The sequence below is a fragment of the Dromaius novaehollandiae genome, chromosome 4 (assembly GCF_036370855.1).
Source record: "Dromaius novaehollandiae isolate bDroNov1 chromosome 4, bDroNov1.hap1, whole genome shotgun sequence".
In the NCBI taxonomy this organism is placed as follows: Eukaryota; Metazoa; Chordata; class Aves; order Casuariiformes; family Dromaiidae; genus Dromaius; species Dromaius novaehollandiae.
In genome coordinates, this window is record NC_088101.1 from 10,314,684 (window position 1) to 10,338,486 (window position 23,803).

A 23,803-nucleotide genomic window follows, 5' to 3' on the forward strand; every position below is an offset into this window, starting at 1 on the left:
TTCAGTCACTTCACTGATGGCAGCATTTGATATTTTTGGAGAGTTTAGTGCAAACTTCTAATTTGCTAGGAGAAACTTTGTAATGTTTTTAACATTTGGTGTGGGTGAAACATGAGCAGGAAGGAGAAGCGGTATTCTTGGAGGAAGTGCAGGGCGAGATCCTGCTGAGCTCGCCCTTTCAACCTCATCTGTGTAGATTGTTGCTTCTGCAAAACCCGGACAGACATCCGTAGAGTGCCGCAGACCAAAACAGCCTCACACAGGCATCCTCTACTAGCTTGCCATTGTTTTACTGTGATTTATTGCTCTAAATGGAAGCAGTATTTATTTTAGGCATCAAAAACTCATTGCTACAATGTGTCGTCTCCAGGTGTCTAAAGGTAAGAACTGTAAAAGCTCAGTGTGGAGTTAACACCAGGAAGAGCGCAATAAAAACACTTCTGTGAAGTATTGAGGTTTCCTGTATAACAGCACTCTCTTTAATGTGTCATCTGTACTACTGTAAGAGCCCAGATGAAGAAGCTGACAAGAAGGTTGGTGGTGTTGGTGAACAAGTCTCAGCACACAGCTAAGCACTGACAGCATGTTCAGCAAGGAAGCAGGCTGTTGGCTTTTCAGCTGGCTGCTCAGCCTCCTCCCCGAGTTCCATACCAAAGCAGTTACAAGCATTTAAAATAAGAACGACGGATGTTATTTAGTCAGTGGTTTCCCATTCTTTTCAGGACCTAAATGCAAAATCCAGTTGCAGCTGTGCTCACCCGTTCTCCCTTACTTTCACTTCTGGCAAGTGAAAATGTGCCAAGAAGTTTTCTTGGTCGGTGTGTAAAACAGGGAGAACTGAAGTAGCAGCACATTCTGTTAAGGAGGTGTACAGGCTGTCACCAGAAACATGTCATGGGGTCTCAGCAGTTTCTGAGGGCAAGTGAGGAAAAAGGAGTGTATCTACATGTGAAGAATGGACGGTGGCACTGCTTTATTCCCCTGGCCTAATATAGCCACTCCTCACCTGCATGGGACTTCTTGATCAATCATTTTAAGAGTGGGTTATGCTCAGTTAGACAGCAGTCATCCTAAATGGACCTCTGCCTCTTTATGGACACTGTATTTGTTAAAGGAAAAGCCTTTCCCGTGATGCTTCTGCTTGCATTTGTCCTCCACAAGGTACAGGTCACCAACTGGCGCTGTCAGGCTCAGTGGAGCAAGACTGAACCTTTACTGAGAACCCTCTGGATAGAAGATATAGGATATAACTGGATAGCAGGCCTGAGGTTCTCAGGGAGAATAAATTCTTAACATTAATAAAGAAGAAAAAACACCCTTTGATACCTCTAAAAGGATATTCTCATTAAGGCTTCACTAGTACAAGTACAGACAAGGGAAAAATGTTTCTGCTCTTTGTCCTTTCCTTACTTCATCCCACAGACAACTGATTTGGCTATATCTAATTAAAAAGAAGAAAAAAAGTGGCATAAGCTTAATTAAGATTTTAATTCAGTTACAAAGCATAAAAATAAATCACTGCAGACTTGATAGTGACAATAAGAAAATACAGTGCCTATTTCTCCTCCATAATAGATATAATAACAAATGATGAGGAAACCTCAAGAGGAGAAATGGGTGAAAAAGCTTTTATCCGATTTTGAGCCCACTCAGACATGATGCATTCACAGTGGGGTGACACCACGTGAGGTGGTGGGAGTCCCAGGTGGGATTCTGTGTCCCCTCCTTGGGTCACACCAAGGTGGGGACTTCAAAAGGCACCTCCTCTTTTCTCATGCATTTCTATCTACTGTGAACTGGCTGCTGTGAGGCTGGCAATTTGCAAAAGGACAGGAGGAGGAGAAAGCCGGAGAAATATGGACAGAAGGAGCACATGGGGACGCAGCAGAAGAAAAAATCCCATCACAAATATGTCTGTTTGGTAAAGCTCACCAGGCCTATATCAACATAGCTTCCTAAGCCAAGCCGATCTGTACTAAGAGGCCAGCTTTTGTTTAAGAGCTAAATAAGAAAAAAAGCAGGTAATCAGTACTGTACTATTTGCGTGAATTCTATACAAGATAGTTTTTTAAAAGCCAGTTATATTAGCACATTATCTTAAAATGGACATTAGCTTGTCCTGGTTTAATATAGTGTTCTAAACACAGCAGGAACTCGCACAAAATAGTGGCATGTGCGACCGTCAACAAGCACCTAACCAAAATAGCTTTTGAAAGGCTTTAAGAGATTCAGTGTGTTAGCGGCTGCGCTTCAGAGCTGCGACTAAGAAATTATGTGTTTGTTAGCTCAGACATTCAAGTGGGATGTTTTTAACAACCTGCTGTTCTGGTTCATTCAGCCCCACCACTAAGGAAGAATAGTCCCACTTTAGCCAAGAAGTTACACCCCATTTGCACCTAGACTGGAAACACACTGAAGTCAAACTACAGCCACATTCATAAGGATCCCAAGCTTTTTGGACCAATAAACTGCTGTTCTCCCTCAAGCTTTCTGAGGGACCACCATGCAACAGTGCCATCAGACCTTTCGTGTGACTAAATACAGTTCCACCGAGCATCAGCACGTCTCCCGGATGACTAGTACCCTACAGCCTGGAACCAGTGAGCTGGGATGTACAGCACTGTGGCACATCACGCCTAATAGCAATACTTAGCTAGTTCTGGTACTAGAAGCAGGACAGCTATTTTACTACAAGCTCTTCACAGTTCACTGCTTCTCAGGAGCCGGAGGATATGCCCATACTAGCAAGGTTCTGTTGCATCTGGTATTGGAACATGGACCTATCCTTTTGAAAAGGAGGAGAGAAACAGGGAAAATGTGAGACCTTGGATTTTTTCCCAAGCAAAATAATGGCTTTCTTTAGCAGTTAGTAATGGTTACACTGCAGGAATGAAATGCAAACTCTTCTCAACTGTATGGCCTAGTAGTTGGAAACGGAATGGAAATGAATGAAAACGAGCCAAAGGCAACTTTTCTTCGCGCATCTATGCAGAAAGCCTTTTCTTCCATATTCACATCAAGATACTTAAGATCCCTCAAAATGGACTGAGAAGTCCAGCTTATACAAATCATATAAATTTTTAAACTAAAAACCCCCAAATTTTAAAAAGCTATTTCTATGATTTTATAGTGTAAGAAACTTCACTCCTTGGCTTATTAGAAGCTTTTGAAACAAGTCTCATTCTCACACTTTCCATATTAAGTTTTCAGTTTCAGATCACATCCCTTCATAGGAATTAACATAGAGTTAAAAAGGAGAGGAGGTGACTGCTTTATTTTAAGGGCTACTTCTTTGTTATTCAGGATGCTTAATATATTGAGCACTATGCAAGAATAATTACTCCTATTACAATCATTAAAAAATTATTATATCACCTGAACATTAAAAAAATGCTGCAGTAGGAGAAAAAAGTTCTGAATTTTACAATATCGCATTTCAAGGATTAGAAAGAGAAAAAAATAAATATATATAACTAAATAAAGAAAAAAACCATCCTCACACTCATCCATCTTCCCCAACCTTTTGTCCCTGGTAAATGGCAAGTTTAAAATATTTTCCTCAGGGAAATAAAGGACAGGTTTGCATTTTTTAGAATGCAGGAAAGGCAAGAAAAACTGGTAGCTTGAAAAGGCAGTTCACATGACTGTGGACAGACATAAGACTTTGGCACAATATGGGATACATTTGCAGTTTAATTTCAGTAGGCTGTTAAGCTCTTAAACACATTAAGCATATCCACCACTGCTGGCAAAATCTTTCATGTCTTTGATTCTGCCACTTCACTGTTTCCTGCTTCTGCCCAGGCTTTGGGGCCCCACTCGGGAGTTTGACCTCCAGGCACGTTAAGCATACAGTCATTCTTTTCCTTTCGTTAAAGGCAAGAATGTCTATGTGTTTATAAATACATAAGTATTTACCATTATAAACATATAGCTATTTATTTTTTTCCTTCTAAGCTTTTAAAGATCATTCAGTACATGCATTACTTTGCAGTTCCGGTCTTCTTGCTATCCTTTCACTAGGCTTTTCAAAGGTGAAATTAGATGCTGTCACTTACCTAAGACTTTGTATTATTGGCTCAAATGCTGTTTAAAGCTCCTCCTCTCCCTTAGTAACCTCTGTCTTCAGCAAGGCTATAAACTAGTGCTTGGCTGATTATCATTCTCAGCTGCCGGTTAGACTGGCAGCACTGTTTTCAGCCTTCACATTTTTTCAAACTGTCTCAGGTTTCCCCTTTGTATCATAGAGCTGGGTCTCTTACCATTCTGCACACACCTCTTCAGATCATGGGATTAATATGCTGTTGTAATTTTGTACTTGTTATGGACTTCTGAAGCACTACAATGAAGCCATAATGTTTCTATTAAGTCACATAAAGGCTAAGAATCAAGAGAATGGGACATACCATGTTGGAGTTCAACAGGCACAAGAAAAATGCAACTGAATTATCATGTTTTAACTAAAAAGATTCTTCTTGTTGTAAATATACTGTGTTGCATTAAAATAAGTAATTATTAACCAGCATTAATTATTAATTTGGAGAGCTATCCCCTCATCTTCTTGAGAAGATACTAAAATGCAGATTAGGAGAAGTTACCCCTTGCGTCGGAAGTTAAGAGGGATATTCATAGTATAACAGCAAAGAACAGAAAACCGGAGAGAGGAAGGAAGAGCACTACTCAGTATACTGAACTGTGTTTTTTATACCTTTAGGAACACATAGAATAGCAAGCACAGCTCACTATTAAGTGTACATCATATCCACCATAATACCCAATGGCATCTCATGAACTGCTTATATGAAGTTATAAACCACCATTTGTAGAACTGAAAAAGCTGGCACGTAAGAATCCGTTTAAATACACTAGGAGAAAAGTTATCTAACTCAACCTACAAGTTGCAAAAGACTTAAAAGGTCAAACAAGTGCTAATGTATGATGAAACAAAATCACGTTATGTAGTAGGGCATTTCACCTGGTGACAGATACATTTTCTCTCTGCATCTGGAATCTTAAAAACACTTTCTTCCCACATTCTCATCAGAGCAAGGAATTTCATTCCCTCTACTCGGATGCAGTACTCAGTACCTTCAGAGGTACTTGGAACTCACAGACCCTACCGATTTCATCTGGCATCTTTCTCATTTTCCTAATCTGAGACTTAGACACCTCATTTGGTTGTCCTAGGCTTAGGTTTTGAAATCCAAGCTGAAAACTTTAGCAGAAGTACACAGGAATGAAGCCAAACACTCAGACATCATCCATACAGTATTCCCTGAAAAGGTTAATGCTGTTCTCCCACAATTCTGAGCATCACCTTCTCTAGTTCATACATTTTTACTTTTAAAACCCTAACTTTTGCGCAATTGTTCCCAGTAAGAAATCAATTCAGAGAAAATACTGGCTGAAAAATTATGCCCCCAGTGCATCATGATACTGACATTTTCAAGTAAGCCATTACAGTAAAGACGACACTACCTTATTAGTGACAATGCTATTTTAAACTGTATTTTTCCTTTAGAATCAACCTTGCTGCAGTTTCAATCATGCATTGTCAACTGAACCACAAATCACAGTTGGCTTCATTTTTCACCTTTCTTTTCCTTGTTTAGAGAAAGACAAAAGAAAGACAAAGAAGCAACAGAAAGAGAAAAAATAGCTAAATAAGAGCCAAGGATGGCCTGATGCCAGAGATGCTGCGAACTACTAACTCCTCCTCTTTCATGGTGCCTTCCAGTGGCTCCACATTCATTTCCTCAAAAACAAGTAGTTCTACAAGAAATCAACTCAGTGAAGCCTGCTTCTCTGTGGACTGATACCTTGGGTGAACACCAGCTCGGATACTCACATGTGTCCTCAGGGAGTTGACTGTAGTATAGCCTCTCTTTCCAAGGAGACATCAACAAAGTCTTCTTTCTCTACCTGGCTACCTTCTTCTTGAAACTTACAGGAAATGTGATGTCTTTGAAACCTCTACCTTTCTGTAAAATCTGGCAAACTGATTCTAAACTGACTGACAGAACATCTCTGGTCTAGCTCATCCCCTCCCTCATAACACAGTACCATCAACTCAGTCTCATCAGGAAACCAGGCAAAAATATGTGAATGCACTTAGGTAGACTGCAGCATAAGCCCTTCTTGCAAACCCTTGCCCCAGCAGCCATTCTTGCGTCAAAACAACCTAAACCCCCTTCTACTTGTAGGCAGGGGGCTATGTTTTCCAAAAGATGAGCTTGTGTTGAATGAAGGAAAGGCTGATGAATGCCCAGTCTAGTTAGACACCTCCACCTCCACTTGCAGTGGCATTTTCACCAGGTGGCGGCCCAGAGACTTGCTGGAGGAAGCAACAGAATCAACCGGATGGCCTCAGAGGAAGCGTGGCCATTTTAGCTAAGTGTGCAATTGCATTTTCAACATAATTAGGTGCCTAATTGTGCACCTAGGCCTAGCTAATGTATTTGCATGTGTATCTAATTATGATTTATCTAAAAACTCTCTGACCATAATGCCTTGCTCTCCAATCCAACACAGGCAATCATAGAAGTGAGAGATGAATTTCAGTCACTGTGATCTTCTTTTTCCTAGCTTCAGTTTTAAATTGATTTCCCTCTTTTTTTTTTTTTCTTTTTTTTTGAAACAATTAAAGCTGGCTGTGCAGAAGGAAAAGTCCAAACAGCAGTATTACTTAAAGACAAACAAAGCACTCCACAAACACCTCTGAAAAGAGGGAAAATTCCAGGGGAAAGGCCAGGAGGAGATTAATACATGAAATTTCTATTTAAGGCCTTCAAACAGTGTGATGCTGGAATTGTCCAGCGAGGTGAACATCATGCAGTAAGAACCTCGTCCAGCAATCAGTAAGATCAAAAGGGATCTTCTTTCAATGAATGTTAAACTGGAGCTGCAAAGGTAACAGCTCTCACTTTGCAGTGAAACAGAAGTTTGTCACTTCACTGATGAAAGCAAAAATAGCCTTATTCTTTAAGAAAGCCCTAGCTACAAGTCACACAGTATAGTCCCCCAAAATGTAGGAAAGGTTGTTTTTTCTGCTCCAGCTGACATTCTGGTCCCAAAAAGGAAAATGCTAATTTGCATAATTTCTCCTTTTTCTTTTTGCTCAGATGCATATAAAAATGAGGAAGTTGAGTTTCTGGAAGACAGATGAGGAAAAAACATTTAATTGTACCACTTTAATTGTTCCACTGATGCACAAATTAGTGGACCTCTTCGTCAAACTGCAGGAGTAAGTGTAAAATTATGTTCTGGGCATTCAACAGCACAGTCCCAGTGTGGGGCGGGTTCTGCATCAGGGAAGTCAGGTGAGATCTACCAATGACTTGCGGGCTGCAAAATCCACATCACAGACCCGTGAAGGCTGGAGTGTAAACTATGTAAGAAATCTTTTGCAATTCCTTGAGAAAACGGGGCCATTGAACTGGCAATACTCTTGACCCAAGTCAGCCATCGGAGCTGTGAGAGCCAGTACTTTGTTGAAGATCCCTCCTAAAGAGCACAGAATGGTTCAGTTCCTCACTATACTTTCCTCACTCAGCAGAATCAACCTTCAACTTCTTTATAAACTGCCAGAGTTTGGGGCAATCTTGCAAATGTAATAAATGAGAGCATCACAACACACTTTACATGAGCAATGAAGTAACTTCTCATGTCACCCAGTGTCTTAGATTCCAACAACAGCTGTGAAAGGCTATGGCAGTATGGTTTTTGTTTGCCAACTACAAGCCGCATAAAAAAGCAAGATAAAAAACATATTCTGCACTTAAATTAAATTTCTTTTACCTGCAGTTGATATATTCTCAAGATCCTTTTTTATGATTATTCCTCTACCTTTTAACATGTACGTGCTTTAATACAGAGACAATAAAATTCTCAGGACCAATAAGACTAAATAGGTGAGCAATCGACACTCTTAATACAAACAGCAACGTGAAAACATCTATTATTTTCCGTCATGAAACACTTACAACCTACTGTATCCAGTCATTCTTTACGGTGTATGATGTCAAAAACACTTACTGCACAAGCAGAGATCTGTGTTTCTTTTGCCACAGACAATAAATCTTTAGTGTCTTCTCTTGATACGCATCACTCCACTTGATCTCAGGAGGTACTATATGTCTCTTTCCCTCTCCCTCTTCTAACAAGGTCACTTGCCAGTGATGATACAACTTTTCCAGAAGGTATAGGAACGTTCAATAATTAATATCTACTGATAATTGCTTCCTAAAGCAGTGCTTTAAAACTCTAAGGCAGGTTCTTCACAAACTTACATCTCAAAGAACCTTTAAAATACACTTGAGTAGCACAGCTGGAAAATAATCAGCCTCAAAAACTTAAAATGCATAGAACTAAACGCACCACTGATGTAACAGAGCTGTATCCACTTACGCCCAAAGAAAATTCAGCACCTCCTCTACCACCAATCATCATTATTTTACTACTTGCCTGAGAACATGTCACCCAAATACAAATTATGTAATCAGCTGTGAACAGGAAGATAGGAATATCCCCTGTTGCTTTCACTGCTGTATGTGCAGGTTCTATAGTAACAGTATCACTGTTGTATATATATACCACTGAAGTATTACTATTGTTTAGTAAAATCTCTCTTACTGCAGGCTTTACAAGATACACAGTGAACCACAATGGGAGAGACTAAAATTCGAAAATTCAAAAGTTTCAGTGAATACAGAACACGATTTGCTGTCACTATTACTGTGCTTTCTTCTACCAGTCATTTCATACTGCCAAACTAGCTTCTTTTTCAGATGATCTCCAGCGAAAGTGATGCTTGACAGAAACACAAATAAATTGTATCCAAGCATGTACTGAAAAAAACAGATTATCAGAAGTTCCTCACAGCATCACTTCCTCAGTGTCAGTTCCTCACAGACTTTACAGTCGTTTGACTGAGGTCTGCATTTGACGCAGTAGTGGGAGACTGATGTTTACTCACCAGAAGAAGGGTTCAACCACAGAAGCCATGATAGTTTTGGCCTCCTTGTCCCTTTCCTACCTTGCTATTCTGGAAAGGTGAAGAGGAAAGAGACTCTCTCTTTAAGGATACATCAGTAAGGATTAGACTAGTGTTGACTCTCTGCAAGGGCCAGACATGACAGCACTTTTTACTGAATTTGGTTTTTTCTTATCTGTGAACATTCCTCTCTTTGATACAGATCTAGCAGCTGGTCCAACAGCCAAACAAAAGTCCTCATTCATAGCTGTCAGCTTGATTCACAGAGTGTTGCAAAGGTGCAGCAAGAACACTGGCCTCACCTGTCCTACCTCAAGTTTCTTTCTCCCCATATGGATGACCCGCCAGTACCACAAGGTCTGCTCCATACAAAGACATGCATGGTCCAAGAGTGTTAGCACCACAGGAACAAAAGGAGGGATGGAGGAACTCAGCTGGGGAGATCTGTGCCATCTCTTCCAAATTACGCAACAGTCCTCCACTAAAATGACATTGACAGTTGTTTATCTCGCTCTTCAGTGAAGAGTGTGCGCATGCTAAGGACATCCACTGCTTATGAAAGAAAGAGCAATGGCAAGCACAAAGTGATATATCCTGTAGCATCTGCATACATCTCAGAGAATCAAGACATGCTGGTCATAGGACTCCCAAATCCAAAGAGGCAGAGAACTGGATAAGGTTGTATTAAGGGGTTCCTGTGTGCTCTTCTGACCCACAGCCAGTAGCAGAACAGAGCTGTGGAACGTGTTACAGCTGGGTAAAAGCACCGTGTGCTGCCACACGGACTCCAGCAGGAGGTCAGACCCTTGCATGTTCTGGATGCTTTGCATCTGATGGGGTACAGTAAGGACAGTGTGGCAGTCTCATTCTCCCTGATTCAAGTTAGCCATTGATACTGCTTGAGCACTGAATATTTTTGCTATCCAGTGAAATATGTGTGTGTGTCTGTGTCTGTGTCTGTGTATGTATACACACATATATACACACACACTTGCATGTATGGAAGCCCAGATGCAGAGAGAGATTGTCAACATTAGTTTAGTATCCAATCACATGTCACTTGTACGTCTGGGCTGACTAAGAGGAGAATTTCTGTGAAATAGGGGATGACAGGCAGTAATTATTTCAATGCAATACTTGTACACTGAACGAGGGCGGCTGGGATGAGGTGTCAACTGCAGGTCATTAATGCTGACAAGGGCTGCAGTCAGCTCTAACAGCTGTCCCTCTCCCAGGTGGGCTGTCCACTGTTGCCATGATCTTGTCTCCAAGGAGAACTGAAGGGAGACTGAAGGGGCATGGCATAGGCCTAATACAGTAGGTAAAGCAGATATGAATAATATTAATTGTTGTTTAGCACAACCTAAGCATAAAGCATTCCATGCCACGATACTCTGCAACTAAGTAGTGTACATCTTTTATAAATACATGTGACTTTTTGTAGGACTTCATTTGATTTTTATGCTGTACACAAGGTAAAACCTCTGTGCCTTAAGCTCCATGGCAAATATGAATGTATTTATTAATTAAGCATCTCCACAAGACTTATCATGATAATACTGCTCCTGTGTGTTGTATCAGAGAGAAGAAACCCCAGAATTTCAAAATGCTATCCATTTCTCTTTTTTAGTGACTAGTTGATGCTGGTAAAGCAGTAAGATCCCAGGGAGTGGTGAGTAATACCAGTGGGGTATTAGACCACTCGTATTGCATAGTATGACATTGAGCTGCACTCAACAGAGCTATGGGAAGAAACCTGTTTATGTTGCACCTCTTTTTCACCGAATGTCCTTGTCTGTGCTTTAGAGTTTAACTCTCCCATTTCCACCCACTGCAAGGGGAATGTGAACGCTCCTACATGAACCAGTAAGCTATCGTTCACAGAGCTCACTAAAGGCGTCCCTTCAGCCCCCCACCCCAGGAACAGTTTTGCCTTCATTAGTTGGTGTTCACATCATCTCTGCAGAAACGTCAGGTACCATCACTGGCTTCACTCTTTATTGCGTCCTCCTCCTCAGATGCTGTAGCCCTTAGAAACCTGCTGCCCCCATCTCTTGTGTCTTAATTACCACCACTGTCACTCTGGAGAAGCCCTGCTGCTTTGCTCAGAGCAGACATGCTGCATTTAGTGGCGCGGCTGCTGGGATGTGCTGAGTGGAAATCAAAAAATAGCCAGCTCAAAGACAGGCATTCCATTTCTCTTAGATCTTCCTCCTGCTTTTTCTGGAGTATATTTCATACCCTCACCCCAATAAGCAGCATTTCTATCTGTGTTGTGATCTTGGAGGAGACAATAGACTGGGACGCAGACTAAAAGAGGTGTCAGATGACAAACTTTTGAGTGTAGATCCATGCAATCCCCAACCATCCTGAGTAGGGAAGGAAAGGAGAAGGGGCAGACCCTCCACTGCTGTGACTTATCCTTGCGCTTTTGGTAACAATGACGATGCAGCACAGCCGGGACTGTCTCCCAGAGAGCATGACTGCAGTCTCTTCTAGAGACACATCACGGCCCATACATGCTGGGCTCTGCCGACAACAGCAGAGGTGCTGTAAGAGAGGACTGCAGCACAGAGTAGTGGCAGGTTCAATAAACCAAACAGGTATTTCTTGCTTAGAGATTGATCAGTACTGCTTTCATATATTTTATGATACGTGCTAAGACAGCTCGCATCCTCATGTTTCTCTTTCATAATAACCTTCCTATTTAGCATTTCTTCTTACCAATTTAGGAATGATGTTCTACATGAATAGGCCCAATATTTTTAAAAACCCAAATCACTGTAACACTCTACAGAAAAGAGCTCACAAACATTCCACTCATCATCACCATCTCAGTGGTATCACCAATTACGGCAATGGGGTTTATGAAGACCATTAAGAGGCCCAGTCCTGCAATCCATACTCAAGGGAGCAACTCTCATCCATCCAAACAGTTCTGAAAATTCCAGTAGGAACCACTTGACTAGGGTAGAAAGGCAGATTTGGGGCAAATTTTTGTACTTTTACCTTCATGAAAACATGTGTCAGTAAAGCATATTCTCTTCAAACAGAATTTCCCCCCTAGAGTGATTTAGTCTACTGGTTTTCTCCTGACTTCTTCTAAGCCAAATCCTATTTTTTTCCCCTAGGCAAAGCATTTATAGTTTTATAAATCAGGAAAGACTGGCATAAAAAAATGCACTAAACATGCCTAAGAGAGTATTCACGGAGCACCAACTGAGCATGTGGCTGACTCTCTTTTAAGAAAAGGGCTTTCATTATAATCAACATAGGAAATAAAAATTAGAAAAAAAAAAGATTTTTTTCAGACTATCTTCTTTTGAACTATTAAAATATATTCAAACCAAATTTCTGGCAGGCTTAAACCAAAAGTATTCTTCAGTGCAACATTCACAAACTGTTACCAAATCATAATCACTGCTGAGTATAAGCACAGCGTAGGCAACTACAGATCCAAGCCTATAGCAGGCACAGTTAGCCAGAAACTTCTGTTTTAACAAGGGACCTCCTTATGAATCAGACACTGTTGTATACAGTATAACCAACACAGCTGAAAACCAGTTCTCTTTACCCCTCCTCAGATAAGCCTTGGAGGAAAACTGGCTTCTGCAGTCCATACTGAAAAACATCAGGTCTGTATTCTAGGAATCCAATGTGGGAGGCAAATGCCATGGCTAGGGATCTGTCAACAAGGCTAAACTTCAACTAGCCTCACTCTGCACAGGCTGAGTCTGAACAGGTTGGGTGAGCTGAACTAGAAGAAAAGTACGCCAGGAATCAAAGGGATTTTTCAAAGACTTGTGACCGAGGCCTCTCAAGCCTTTATAAGTCAAAATGTAAATTTGAGCTACAGTTGTAATATTTATCTAGTAAAGAGAAACTGGCTTTTATTCAGTAAAAATAGGCTATACTTGGCACGAATTTAAAACATAAAATGGCATAAAGTGCTATTCCAAGCTCCATGGCTTTGTGCTGTTTATTGATTTGGCCCTGACTAGGAGATGTGCTAAGCAGGTGCAACTGGCCTTGATACTCCCAGGGTCAGGTCCACAGAGACTGGCCCAAGACTTTATGGAGAAAGTTGAACGTGAAGCCAAACAATTGATTTGGAGGGGAAAAAAAGGATAAACTGGATTTCACTTTGGTAAGTCTGAATGCTTTTAAATGCCTATAAATGAGAAAAGCAAGTGCTAGGAGTTGGAAGGACTTTCAAGGAAAAAAGTATGACTCTGCTATACTCCTCTTTCTTGCCAACATTAAAGGGATGCAAACCTATAACAGACAGGTAGCTATCAACAGCCAGCTGCATATGCAAATCATTGATATACATTTGCAAGGTCAAACTTACAGAAATTTGTTCCTTCTTCCACACATCCCTTTTCTTCTCTCCTTCTCTTCATCAGAGTGGGGAGGGTGATAGATAACTTTGAAATATGGCTACTCCATTCAAAGGAGCAGAGTCAAGAACAAAAATCTGATGGAGCCAACGTCATTCCAAGTTCTCTCTGAGTAGCGCCTACATTCATTAGCAGCTTCTTTTACTCTACCAACCACAAGACAGTTTATATCACTGCATTTTTAAAGGAATGAGGTTAAAAAATTACATCTAGAATTCACAGAATTCTAGGTCCCACAGAAACATAATCCATTATATCTTCCTGTTCCTTTACAAGTCTTTCACTCAAAATTTTTTGTTAGAAATGTTATTAGAGGGGAAAAACATATTTAGCTGCCAGCATAATCTTAATAAAATAGCCCATCGAGTTCATTAGCCACCTATGATCTCTGTCCATCTGCTTGGGGTGCATCCATGTCATATTTTCAAAGGGAACTGATGTCTACTAATGCATGGCAGCTTGGTTGTTAGGCTTGACCCTGAATATCATTGTGAAAATGACTGCACAAATAAAAGGTCATTCCCATCAACCGCCTGAGACTCAAAGTGGCTAGCAGCAGGCAGAAGCCTTGGTCTGTGGATATTATTTTATTAATGAAATTAAACAAATGACCTGCAACTAGTTGTGGTTCAACTAAGATAGATACTTTAGATTCAAGCTAGCCAACAAAAGCCCTACGAAAGTGAGGGCAAATGGTACTGTTTACGCTAGTTGGGGAATGAAGCTGAGAGTGAGGCAAAAAGGCAGCACTACAACAGAGAAGGAAGTAGCAGCGAAATAAGGATGCGCCTTAAAATGCAAAATCACTTTCTTAGAGCAAGCAGTAGTTTTCTAGGGGCAATATGTAGAGTTCATTCGATTTAGAGACCTGTTAGTCTCTTATGCTGGGATGGGTTTGGGTTTGCTAGGAAAGTCCTTCCAGAGAACAAAGTAACATCTTAAGACCCAATCTATGCCTTGGCTAGATGGCTACAAGCAAGCCTTCAGTAATGCTGAAGATATGTGAGCTCAGGGAAAAAGGTGCTGAGGAATAATCTGGTAACGTGAAGATTCATTGGCAGCATGTACAAACATGCCTTGCCATCTTCAGGATTCCTTCTGGGAAATTATCTATGCAGAGCTTCTCTCTGCTTTCCCAGCACTGAGACTTGGGGAGTCATGGGATAAGATCTCTCTTAAGGGCCTTCTCTCCTCCAGTACTCCACAGCTTGAATACATGAGGGGAAATGTCTTGTGCTTGGCTCTGCCTCTTAGCTAGGTGGTTGGTGTTATTTAAAAGTTGTCACTTTTAAGTCCAAAAGCCCTCTGTGGAGGACTTGAATCACAGCAACATGTGATTGCACAGCACATAAGATCCACTGTCATCACCAGGGTCACTATGAAGAGGGTCAGTCATCTTTGGAAGAAGGACAGAGTGGTGTGCAACCAACCCCAACAAGAAGGCTGTCTGCCACGATACACATATCACACTCCCACCTTTGCCAATGAGTTCTAACCAGAGCCACTTCTCAGTGTGCTACAGCCATCATTTGGTCTTTTCAGGCCTCAGATGCACGTGAGAGGATTTGGGCTCAGTCTAGCAAAATCCCTATTCACTTTGTTTTAGTAGAGTAGGGATACAGGCTCTGAATCAGAAGTGAGAGAATCACTTAAATACTCTCTAAATCTAATCACCAGCACAGTCGCTTTGGGGAGCAACAGAGATGGAGTCAGGAAGCTTTAAATGTTTATTGCACCAGGCACTTAACGAGAATTGCAAGCCTTGGACTTGGAGTAGTATGGAATGACAATGCTCCAAAGCTGATTCTGCACTAATACCTACCTGAGTTCACCTGTGTTTTAGTTTTATGCAGGTGACAATTTAACTATCCTTTATTTCAACTTCACAAAGAAGATGCAGTAAGGATTAGTGTCAGGCATTTAGACCTCATACTTCAAGTGACACACTGAAGACACGTAGCAAATTCCCCCTAAATTTCAGTGGGTATCAAACTCCCTTAGGCTCTTATGAAAATTTTCAGCCATGAGTCATCAACTAACTTTCTTCTGGGATCATTTTCTACAGGTCCCTAAAGATACCTGTCCATCATTTTACAACCATTCCAACTTTTAGCAGGTTTTATGTTGTACTATAATAGGACATAAAATATCCTCCATCTACCTTGGCACAGAATGCTATAAAATGTTCTACTGCTGCCCTGCACTTTCCACCTGTATTTACCCTCTTCAATCAGACAGTAATATTTTGCATCCAGCAAAGAAATTTATATTTCAAACCATTAAAGGAGTTCTGTTGCTTCTATTGGAAAAAAAATGTGATAACAAATTCCAAGAAAATCTAATACTCTTTAATTTGATCAAACTGATTTAAATTGCAGGGTATCGATTACTAGAGTAAGTAACAAAAATAAGCCAACATTGTGGGAGAAAACTACGGATAGAAATGTGCATCAAAAATAAAGTAATCCTTATATGTGAGTGAGAAATCCTGAGCCCTAGAGTACAAGCAATGCAATGGTAATTGAAGTACTGTCCTTAGAGGGTTATGTTAAACATTCAAAGGCTATAGGTCAGTGAAACTGTTACTTATCATCTGGTTAGCTGTCCGACAGAGGCTGTTTAAGAAAGATCGTGAGCTAAGCCAATTTAAATTGAAGTGATTGATTTTCATTTAGCGTTTGTCCACCACAGTTATCAGAAGTTGCAAAATTCATTTCAGAGTGACTTGAAAGGAACAGAATCGTATGTATCCATATATATTTAGTGACATGAAGCAGCATTAATAACTCCATTACTCATAATTGAATTAATTTTTTTAAGACTGTGTTTAAATTACATGAAGGCTGTGACACAAGCCATCAAAAAGCAGCACATTCAATATTAAAATTAAATGTTAAGGATGAGGGCATACCATTATGTCACACTGTTGGGGCACAAAACTCAAATGTATTGAGACATTCTAATTTATGGATGGATGTCAGCCTGAACTTAAAAATATACTGGGCTCTGGCAATGTACAGCACAATCACTTCTTTTGCTAGGTAGAATTTTCCCCTTTATACAAAATATACAAATAGATGAAGATTGGAGGCATATGTTACTTGAGAGCACCCCATAAAGACATTAAAGCTGAGCTCTTCAGAAAATATTACTGAGTAAGAAAACTCAGTTATTTTAAAATGCTAATAACTCAAGTGTTTAATTTTTTGCTAATTCTTAATGGATCTATAGTTCCTTACAGACTACAGACATGCAAGAATTAATTCCAAAAATAATAAAAAATCATTTTGAATTATGAAAGTACAAAGAAAGATTAGAAGCAATAAATTTAATTTTTCAATCATTTTTCTTCTTTTCCTCCCCACTATCCACTCCTAACAAATAACTGTCATATTCAGTAGCATGTGTGCTGTAGTCCTTCCCCAGCTTTCTATCTTCTTGTTTGTTCCTTGATTCTGCAAGAACTATACAGTGAATGTCAAGATAACAGAACGGCTCCCTCACTCCACTTTCTTTTTGATAATATCATATTAAAACTAATGAGAGGATCTGCATGCATAAAATTATTGATATGTGCAAATGTTTTCAGGCTTTAGACACTCTTTTGTATTGGTGCACTGACAGTATCTGGGTGGGGGTACTTAAGCATGCTCTGAGCTCAGTTAGCTACAGTAAAGCACAAGCTCATAATACATCCATCTTACGTGATTAACCCATCTTGAGCTCTGAGCTGTCACAGCTACTTGGAGGCAACGCTAATACCTTGAAAGTGGTAGGTAACCTCTCACTTCCTAAAAATAGTCTTTTCAAAATAAGTTTTCATAAATCTTTCCTATTCAGAGAATTAGAGTAAAGAAGGAAAGAAAAACTCGCCTACTTCCCTTTTCAGTCAGTGTTTTGAACCTGTCTTTTCATACTGTCATGAAGTTTCCTATCCTAGGTCCTGGTCAGTTAGTTTCCATCAGCAGGTGTCTTTGTGGGTATAAATTATTTGTACAGACCTCCTCCAAATGGCAATTAAATCATGGTGTAAATCTGTGTAAACATGCCAGATCTCTACTGAAGAATTTTAGGATCTTTTATTTCTATAGCAGTGGAGAATCCTATCTCAAATAAACTAAATCATTGCTAATAAACTTTTTGAGCATGGGAGCAGAAGTGACTAATGCATCATTTCTGCTCCAAGTAAAGTCTTACCATTTAAATCTTGTCCAAAAGCAAACTCAAAGGGGTAAGGACACAAAGCCAAAGAAAATTCTTTGCTGATTCTGAGTGAGCAACTACAGAGCTTTTCATCCACTCTTATTGTGTGCATTACCTACAATGCGGTTTCAAATGGTTTTAATTCCTCCTTCCTATCAGTGATTCATAGGGTTCTTTGGCAGGTACATGTTTTTATGGGATGCCTCTGTGTGGTAGTGCAATAGTTAACACATCTCTATTTATGGAAGAGAGAATGCAATTTATTGCAGAAACTGAGCAAAAGTTGTGGATAACAGTTTAAAGAGGTAACACAATACCCAAGAAAGAAATTATGAAAGATGTTTCAGATTTTTTGGTGTGCTTCTCCACTGATAGAGGTCCCTACAGCACAACAGCTGCTTTGTACGGTCCAGCTTTAGGTGAGCCAAGCAATGGATTTCCCTCTCTTTCCCAAGCAAAACTGTTTTATTCATTGTGGTAGTCACTCGTCAGTGAGTCCTCCCTGATACTAAGCCGAATTTCTCCCCTTCCTAAACCCAGCAGCTGTACCTTTCTCTCTAGACCAAAACATCTCAAACCATTCTTGTTTGCTGTGAACACTTTAAGAGCAGACTTTTCTAACTAAATAGTTGATATCTCACAGTATTTGCATCCTACTTTGTAAAGCCGGACACAGCATGGCCTGGCACGCTCAGCAAGAAACAGGGTTTCCACTGTCACTGATGGAGACCTTAAAACAAGAGGTCTCCTCAGCTCTTGGCTCCATTTCTGTAAATCTGATTAATCTTGTAAATAATCATATGTAAATAAATGAAAGACCTGTAGAAATTTATAGTGCAGCCTGAATCTACACAAAATTCAAATGCCAGGACTCTGTCACAGCACTTTCTCTTCTTGCCTAGTTTATATGCTCAATTCATAATTTAATATTTCCTCCTGCATACAGTACTTCGGGAAACATCAAAGCAGAGTTACTGGGATTTATTACATAGTTACATAGTTGTAGCTGTGGATAGTTATACCTCTATCCATTCTGGCTGTCCTACAGTAATTCGTTTAAAAATAAAAATAAAAAAGGAAAAAAATGAAGGCCTGAACATTTACTCAAAGAAATTGTGAAAGATAAAAATGAGAATGTTTCTTCTTGAGATTTGTATGTGTCTGTATGGCCACAGGCACACAGCAACATGTGCTGCTCTTTTGCTAAACGTGAATGTAATAGGAATCTGCAAATCAAAGATTTCCATTTAAAAGATAATCTAGATAAACAGCATATTTAATAAATATAGATACACATACCTATCAACATGTATGGAGATATACATATTTGTTATATAGAAGTGTAGCCTATGTGTTTTTTCATTTTCATCAAATTTTGCCAAGGAACCGAGATGCCTCTGTGCATATAAATACATCTACAGCTATTGGCATGCACACACACTATATATGTGTGTGTATATATATATGTGCACTTCATACAGAAATATATATATGTGTGTAAATTGTGTGAATGTAAATATAAGATAGGCCATATGTCCCAAAAGTCCCAAAAGAGCATCTGATGTTGATGTGTAGACAGTGTGTTAAGGACCTTCCTAATTAATAACCCAGATTAAAACCTCTTGGCAATCAATTAAGATTAATGACAGAAGTCATTCTCTATTCCCCTACACTCGCATCTCGGGCTGTGAAAACCCTGGGTCGTGAAACTTTAATCCTGTTATCTGCTGCCTTCTCTATCTGAAAAGCCTACAGATTAACACAGCAGACATTACCGAATTTACAACCAGCCGCTCGGACAGCTGCCCTACTTTCAGCAGTTAATGGAAAAGGAACTAATCTGGTTAAGAGCATAGGACTAGTTCATAAATCTGGACACACAAGACAGTTAAAGCTGTCACATCTCTTCTTGAGAGCAGCAACTGAATTAACCTGTCAGCTTTCTTGCTTTTCCTTGAAGGCAGTCAGTCTTTCTGTAAACTGGTCTAATGAGATAGTCAACATTAACATAAACTACATCAGACTCCGCTGTACATAAAGACTATACCCAGGTTGGAAGTTGCATTTTATGACTGAGCTTGGTTAGATATATACTGCCCTCTCTTCAAAGCTTGGAAGCCAGGTAGTGATTAAATATAACTGCGTTTGCTGCAATCCACTCCATAAAAAGATGCTTTGAGAAACTAAGAAAACAAATGCGTTTTTTCTCTTTGGAATCATGCTCAATGAAATGAACAGTTATTGACAAAAACTGAACTGCCAAATTAAATGTTTGCTTCTTCATATAGCATAGGTGAAGAAAAAAAGAACTGTAATGCTCTTCAGGGTAGCAGAGAGAGTATTTGACAGCTGTAACAAATTCACACTCCACCCAGAAAAGACTGACTACTTCTTTCTTAATAGGCATTATTCCCGTGCAGCCAGCACAGCTCGAATAACCATGATGCCCAGTATGGTATATTTGGTGCATTTTAAGGAGCCTAAAACACTCAGCTAACAGATAGCTGTTTGTAAAGTAATAAAGACAGCAAGAATTCCTCTGGCTGCACAGCCTGGTGGCAGCTCAGTTTTTTAAAATGCTCTTTACAACATGCCATAGATACACAAAGGTACATCCCATGCTCTAGGATGATAGCACTTCCATCACAACCTTTTACCGACCGTGTAATGTACTGTTGCCTAACAGAAACAGTGACAGCTTATGTGAAGCAGCACACTCACCAGCAGGATACTGACTCCGAAGACCTGTGCAAGGTCTGTTAGAGCTGCTTCGTCCTTTTTACTCTATGGGACTACCAGTCAAACTCGTAAAAATGTCATGACCTCGGGACTGACATGTAGATTTTTTTTAATACTATTTCATTCATACAAGCGTTCATCCTCTTGCTAATGACTTCTGAAGGCTCATTTTAAACAGAGCAATAGTGTTCATCTGCACAAAGGCAGGGAATGAAAAAAGTGACTGCCTACATATATTGAAAAAATCCCACACCATCAGAACTTGTATCTATCCACACGTTGCACTTTCAATAAAGGTGCCTACCGCAGCTTTCATTGACTGAGAGGTAGGAAATCCAGTGACTAACATATTACCTAACTTAAACCACTCTGGCTAGAATGGAGTACCTGAGAGGTAAACTCACTGGACCCTGCTGGATGGGAGCCTACAATCCAATTTAACGAAGTGGAGCTGTGAATACCCATTTACGTCAAGCATCCTTTTGGAGGAATTTCTACTATCTGGATGAATTAATTACATAATATTCTTCTGGGCATTCAGCAGAAGGAAATGCTAATAAATGATAATTCATAATCATGCTCAGCTCTTAGCTATTACTTGCCATTTGAACAGAAGAAGCAGCTGTCCTCTCCAAAAGCACAGAGGGTTAGGAACTGAGGTGCAGAACACTTATGACTCTTCCTTGTGTACAGGCCAAGAGAAGAAGACTCTTTTTCTGAAATTTACTTCAGTGCTCACCAGGATGCATTCTTTTTTGTTGGAGAACAACCTCTGAATTCTATCTGATTTCAGTCTGAATAGGGCAGTTTGAAATGGATACTCTTAAAAAAATGTTTTTTTCCACTTCCTTTAATGGTGAAATGAAGCACAGGACATTTTTATGGTAATCTGGGTCTATTTTGGAAGTTTAAAAAAAAGCTTAGGCTCAAGTTTTGCTCTCAGGTCTGTAAAGACAAATTCCCACTTAAAGTAAGGGCAGAATGGAATATTTTGGCAGAAATCATTTAAGAAAAAGACGTGCTCTTTAGTTGCCTTTTAATCTCAGGCACTTTGAAACTAGTTTTCCATCTTCCTAACATTGCAGCGATTCAGAAGATCTGAGATAAATACAAACTTTGCTACATAAATAAAATAATACTTAAGTTCTCTTTTAAAATTCTCAGTCACTATTTTGTTCAGCATTATCATTTCCATGATCCACTGAATTATGCTATACCATATTATCATTGAACAAGGAGCACCTCTCTAGTGAACTGAGTCTTATGTTGTAATACAAATTACTGCTGAGTGCAGTTTGATTTAAAAACACATTTTAAACCAAAAATTGCCCTAATTGTAAGTAGCTGCAGTCATCTTTCTATAACTGTGACTTTTTATTTCTCTACATCATTTCAACAACTTGCAGTTGTTTCAATGATTAAAAAAGAAACTACATCACCTTCATTTTCTTGACCTCCTTGAGGAAAATGGCCAAACTGTTTATAGTTTTTGGAGCTTACAAGAATAAACCAACAAATCCTGCTATCACCAGTCTCATTCCTGTTTTCCATTACTCTTTAGCAAACAAACATTCATAACTGAGTTATAAAAAACCAGGCTAGCAATAGGAGTGCTGACAGACTGGCAGCTCCAGTGCAATGTAAGATGATGAACTGGCTATAGAACCCTGTTAAAGCATTTTGTGGAACTGAAAGTTACAGTACTCCTAGGCACTGCAATTAGTCTTTTCTTCCAAAATACTGAATTTTCTCTCGGACAGGGTAAGGTTGGGTGCACTTACAGCCACGAACTTCTAACACTTATTATTCCACTCTACAATTGTCAGTCTGAGGTAATGATTTAGTAGTTTCTGCCTGTAACTAATGTAGGAATTACTGAACAAACACAAAGGGAACAATAACATGTGCCTCATCTAAGAGAAGAAAATACTCTGAAGGTGTTTTGAACTGTAAATTGTGATGTGCTAACAGAGTTACAAGACAGAATACGATTCCTTTGTATAACATGGAGATGCTCACAAAGGAACATTACATAAAAATACAAGCCTGTGTTAATTCTGCAGACTTTACTATAAATTCTTCTTTAAAGGGTGTAAATGCTAGCAGGTTTAAAACTAAAAAATGCAAAAATATCTTAATTTTAGGCTGTACTGTAACATTTAAAAAAAGCTGAAGGTATTCTACCATTCTACTATGGAAATTCTTCTAGAATTACCTATAGATTTCTTCCTTTTATTGGCCATATATATTTGCATCCTGATTGTGCAAAACCTTAAACTGAGTGCCATAGGCTTGTGGATTTAATGCATATTTCTATGCATAAATGTACACAGAATCAGAATCTCAGCCAGCATCAAACTGGCAAAGCAGCCAGGTCATATAAAAAACTTGAAAAACTCTAAAGATTAACTTCAGGTGCTAATCTGTGATTCAAAAAAAAGGAAAAATTTAGATAAAAGAACAGGACCTCAACACTCACATTGCAAACCTGTGCCAAGTTTCTTTCTCACACAGCAACAAACTCCATGGAGTTTCAGTACAGAAACAATGGCAGACACTCCCCTGCAATGCCACGGGAACAGCACACACATTCAGCTCTGCTTCCTAGCTGAACTACAGCACTGTGGTCTGAAGGTTACCATAACCTCAGATAAAACAAAGACACCCTTGGACAGTTAAGTGGTTTATCAAGCAACCTGAAAAGTGCAGTGCTTCATTCTTCTTTACCCCTTTAGTAAAAAGGCAAGAAATTGTAAATTAGAGTATGAATGCATGGTAATGCATCATTTATAAATTATCTTGTTAGTGCAGAAAACAAAACATTGCTTTGAAAACAAAACACTCTACTGATGTGGACTCCAGCATGTTTGATGGGAGCCCTTCAAAAGAGTTCATGGCTTAATGGAGGCTGTTTATGTGGGGACTTCGATCTGTACCTGCTGTCCCCTGTCACTCCCTGGAAACTTGGCGGCAGATGTTGCAGCGTTAAGTTGTCTCTGAAGTGGCTCTCTGTCCCCATCTCCCCACCACAACAGAGTCAAACTATATTAGATCTCTTTATTTGTGCCTGAGGCATGTTTGGGAGCGCAGCTGTGTCCACCCCCACTCTACCTTTAGTGTTTCAGCCCCCAGGCGGCAAATGTGAGACCAAAACTGTTCTGCCACTCTTAACTACATCTGCTGACAATCCAGCAGCCTCGCTGCAGGCTGCTGAGGACCTGTGCCTCTGCTCTAAACAGATGTCGGCGACAACCTGCTAGCTCACACCTGTACAAGCTTCCCTAACCTCACGGATTGCTAGCTGAAAAATTTATGACTCGGAGGAGTTCTGTCCGCAATCAAAGCTTCTTGACTGAACTGAGTGCAGCCCTCAAACTGGGCCACCCTCGGCATTATCTGGCAGCATAGAAAAGGTGGGAGAGAGGAGGAAGAAAAAGTTCTCTCTGCTTTGATACTTCATGCCTACATT

General features: G+C 39.8%; 1 protein-coding gene and 1 long non-coding RNA gene across 4 annotated transcripts in view; one reads left to right on the plus strand and one right to left on the minus strand.

Annotated features, from left to right (window-relative positions):
* The window catches only part of LOC112985039 (uncharacterized), a 311,688-nt gene that overhangs the window by 273,958 nt on the left and 13,927 nt on the right, over positions 1-23,803 (plus strand). The gene's annotated exons all lie outside the window — the stretch shown is intronic.
* Positions 1-23,803, minus strand: part of ANTXR2 (ANTXR cell adhesion molecule 2) — a 125,452-nt gene that overhangs the window by 25,502 nt on the left and 76,147 nt on the right. The window lies entirely within an intron of this gene.